Source organism: Arachis duranensis, chromosome 4 (assembly GCF_000817695.3).
Source record: "Arachis duranensis cultivar V14167 chromosome 4, aradu.V14167.gnm2.J7QH, whole genome shotgun sequence".
Taxonomy (NCBI): Eukaryota; Viridiplantae; Streptophyta; class Magnoliopsida; order Fabales; family Fabaceae; genus Arachis; species Arachis duranensis.
In genome coordinates, this window is record NC_029775.3 from 20400483 (window position 1) to 20405674 (window position 5192).

Below are 5192 nucleotides of genomic sequence, written 5' to 3' on the forward strand. Positions count from 1 at the left end.
AACCAGTCATTAAGTAAAACTAACTTTGTTATAGCAATTAGCTAAAAGTTGAAGAATAGAAAAGGCAAAAATGAAAAGTGAGGGTAGGATGAGAGAAAACTATGGTCGCAGAATATATGTGGTATTGGGGTATTATGGTCATTGCATATTCACCAGAAAACAGCGTCAGGTTTTGAGGGAATACCATTTGCTTTGCACCTAAAACAATGGCCTTGAACTCTTAAAAAAAAATTTTGAAGCATCTTAGTGTAAAACAACTTTTTATATATATTAATAAAAATAATTTTTTGATATTAATCATATAAATAATAATTTAAAAAATAAATATAATTTTTAATTATATAAAATTTTTTATACTATTAATATATCAAAATTACATTCCAAAAGCTTTTATTGATGTTCATTACATTATTGCACGTGCACCCCATCCTGTGGGACCGTAAACCTTGGAACTGAATCTAATATTCTAATGTAGTAATGTTACGTAGGAATGGCAATGGATATCTAGAAAATGGGAACCTTCTTTCCCCTTCTCATTTCTGTTTAAAAAATTGTTCTTGATTGACGATTGTAATTTGGTGATAGTACTCTTTTCTTATAATAACACAAATTTAAATAATTAATCGGTGTAAATTTATATATTATATAAATTATTAATTTGTTTTAAATAAAATATGAGATAAAGTATTAAATTAGTTTTTTACATTTAGGTCTAATTTTGTTTTGGTCCCTAAATTTTAAAATGTCTTATTTGAATCAAAATAAACATGTAGGAATTTAGAGTTTTACGTTAACTTGTGTGTATATATATAAAGAATATTTTAGTAATTTTACACTAGCAGAAATTTAGTGGGTCTCCATATAGTGGATACTTCAATCCCCGTCTTCTTCTCCATTTATTTGTGGAGACGGGTCTTCATCATCCCTAAGAATTTTACAGGTCCTTATTTTACTTTCCGTCGCGAATTTTTTTCGTTGTCTCCGTAGATTTAAATTTTTTTGCCATTTCTAGTTGTCTATGCTATTTTTTTTAGATATTGGTAAAATTTTGATATAATATTTAATTATTGGATGGTATTTTTTAAAATTTTGAGATATATTATCAATATACCTGAACATATTATTTTATTCCAAAATTTTTAAAAATACCATAAAATCTAATAATTAAATATTATACCAAACTTTTTTTCATATAAAAAAAATTAATCGTATTTCTTTTAGTTTTACTTTTTTTAAAAAAAATCATTTTTCATCATATTTGTTGGCAAAATGTTTTGTTCTTGTTTAATTTTATTTTTAATATTTTTTGGTATTAAAATTTTTAACAGATTAATAATAAAATAATTCTAATGATGGTATATGACGAAATCATTTGATAATTAAGTTTAATTAAATTGGTTTAATAGTTTATTAGTACAATAAAAATTAATTAATAAAAGCATAAAAAAATTTTGCTAAACTTAATTATAAAAATAAAGATTAAGTACTTTTTTCATCCCTAAAGTTAAGGGTGAAAATCAAATCCGTCCCCAATTTTTTTTATTATTAAAATCATCCTCAACGTTACTAAACGTTTTAAAATTATCCTTTTCATAAAAAATAATAATGCTTTGACGATTTTGCCTTTAAAACGAAAACAAAAAACCCCTCTCTCCCACCCTCACCACTAACCCCCTGTCCCATGCATCAACGTACATCTCTTTCTCTCTCTCTTTCTTTCTCATCTCTAACACTATCACTACCATACCACTAACTACTCTTAACTCTAATATCAATCATAACTCTTCATTATCATAATGTCAGCCACCCCTTCATCTAAACAACAACAACAAATGATAACAGCAATTCAATTTTAAAGTGAGAATCACAAACGGTTAAACGGTGGCGGAATTAATTCGATGGAGTGTGGAAGAGCTTAATGGCTTCGAATACCAGTATCGTCTCAGGTAGAACTTGATATCACCGGGATAACACACATATTTGGTAGGTGCCAACGGCAGAAGCGACGAACCAACGGCAACCACGATAAACCAGCAGCAACAATGGCGAATGCGATAATAACTAAACCCTCATTTTTTTTGTTGGGGCTTGTTGAGGTTTGAGTGTGATTTTGTGTTGGGTGTTGGGTTGTGTTAGGTAGAAAATTCAAGTGGAAAGAGTTAAGGATAATTGGTGGTGGTGGTCGTCGTGGGTGGTGGTAGTGGAGAGAGAGAAAGAGAGAGATGACGATGATGAAGATGCAAGGGGACAGAGGGGGTTAGTGGGGAAGAGATTTTTTATTTTTGTTTTAAGTGAAAAATCGTCAAAGCATTATTATTTTTTTGTAAAAATGGTGATTTTAAAACGTTTAGTAACATTGAGAATGATTTTAATAATAAAAAAAGATTGGAGACGAATTTAATTTTCACCCCAGACCTTAGAGACAAAAAAAATACTTAACCCTAAAAATAACTTTAACTTATTACTAGTTACCAATCCTAGTGATTGGATTTATATATATTAGTAAAAAAATGTGATAGAATATTTTAAATATTCTATATTTATATTTAATGATTTTTTTTCGAAATGACTATTCATCTATTGTATTTTAATGGTAATAGAGAAAAAAATCTATGAAAAAATGGTGGTTCAATTCTATATTGTTTTATAGGCAATAGTTTTAACACAAGTGTAGGCTAAGTAACTCAATAGATAGTTTTAGTCTTGTTGAAAATATCAGTATAAGTGAAGACCCAATTTTAATTGATATGAAAAAAGACTTTCTAGCTAGAATGATAGTGATAATTCTAGTTATAGTAATGTTGATTATTTAGTCAGGAACATTAGAAATTTTTTATCTGATAAAATTCTTTTAGTTAGGGATAACAATAGCCAAAGAAACTGTTATTCCATATATCTTGATATTAAAAATCAATTCTTGGAGATTTTTAATGATCCTTCCTTTCTAAGTGAACCAGAAAATTTTTTTGATAGTTATAATAAGAATTCTAGCTATCTGAATAATATCTTTAAGAGGCATGATAATCATTATATGTATGATACTAAATCGAGTTAGAAAAATGACATTCATGATTGCATTGAAAGTTATCTTCGTTCTCAAAATCTGTATTAGAGAGGAACTAAAGTATTTCGTTGCTACAAATATAGATTATTAAAAAAAAAGACATGTATTTAGATATTTTTCTGCAACTTAAAACTTAACAAGAATAATGAATTTCTATCTGCATTCAAATTCTATAAAATAGAAAATCAAATAATCTAAAAAAATTTATAAATATAAAATACTAAAAATAAAAATATAAACTAAACTAAAATGATCTTTTTCTAATAAAATTGTGTTTTTTTTATTTGTTAAGCAAACTACCAATTTTACAGTCAATAATGCTATATATACAATTTGATTACACAATTATACAAGATAATTATTAAAATTTAAGTTTCTAACCTCACAACAAAATTTTTTATTTTTTTAGTTTTACATAACACACCTCTATTCACACATACTGTTATTATCGTAGATTTTATATTTTTTGTGTTTAGATGTTTCATTTTTTTGTGACAGATGTTTCATTTTCTTGCAAATAAAAAGGATAATTATGACAATTAGTTATTTTCTTTTTTTTATATACAAATTTGATTTTACAGAAATTATATTATATACAGCTTTTTATAGAAATATCCTAATTTTTTGTGAAACTTTTATATCTCAAATTTCTCTCCATAACCTTGTAAGATCAACACTGGTGCTTGGTTTGCTATCCCCTCTTCCTAACTCATTTCTTTTGGCTATATAATATATTATTTTTATGGTATAATTTTTATCTTTTTTGAAAAATCAAACTAGACTATCCAACTTATCTATTTTTTTAAAGGAGTTTGGAATATTTTTCTACAATATTCTAAAAAAAATATTATAAATTCTCTTTCTATCGTATTCTTTGTGAATATTGACGAGTTTTGTCACTTTATCCACTTTTTGATTTCTCTTTTCCAACGGATAATTCAATTCCTGAATTCAATTATCTTCTTAAATATTGACTTTTCTTTTCTATTATATACTCTATTTGTTATTCCTTTTAAAAAACTCTCTCCCTTATAACATACTTTTTCATACTCAAAAAATTTTATGCTCTTTCGTTTTCCAGAAGTATGCATTTGAAAAATATATGACTTTGGACCCATAAGATTTTAGGATTGTAGACCAACTTTTAAGTCTGTATTTTTAGTTGAGCTGTATTCTGATGAGACAACTATTTAAATCCTAGCACTTTATTTTTTTTACTTTTACACAACTTATCCCACCTTCTCTATTGTATTCATCTATCTTTTCTTGGACTTCTCCACTAAAATTTTGCCACTTTAGCATATATTTTCTTGTAAAAAATTTTAGAAAATCGTACAATGTTCATGACATACAATGAGATAGATTGAATCATTGTCTTAATAAGAACTTCTTTCTCGGGTCAATTGAGAAGAGATTCTTTTCAGCCTTCTATCTTCTCCTTTATTTTTTCTTTATTCAATTCAGAGCTTTTGATTTAGATCTACCCTAAGTCGAGAGTCTAAGATATTTGCTAGGATTGTCTCAAGTTGAGGTCTCAATATTTTCTCTATGTTCACTCTTGTTTGAATAGAAATCTAATTCTCGAATATTATGTTCGACTTGTCTAAATTTATCATTTATCCTAATGCTGAAGTATAGATGTTGAGGATCTATATAATTTGATAAATCTCTTCCTCTCGGATCCTTGAAAAAATAATACAATCATCAGCAAAAAGAAAAAAAAAGTAATAGTTAGGGCATAAGGAACTAATTTAACATCATAAATTAATTTTTTCTTTTATGCTTCATCCATAAGAATAGTTAGTATTTTAGAAATAATAATGAAAAGATAAGAAAAAATAGGGTATTTTTATCTCAATTTTCTCTGTGAGATGATTTCTTTTGTCAGATTGTTATTGATATTAAACCTGTATCTAATATTCCTTACACATTTCATCATAAGACCTGTCACCCGTTCACTTCTTGTCAAATCCAAAGGTTAACAAAATTTTTTTCAAGTAATCTCATTCAAGTCTGTCGTATGCTTTGTTCATCATATCAAGTTTAGCCGCCATGTCCTGTGAACTTTTCTTACCTTTCCTTGTGAGAGAATGAAACACTTTAACAATAATTATGTTATTTTGAATTT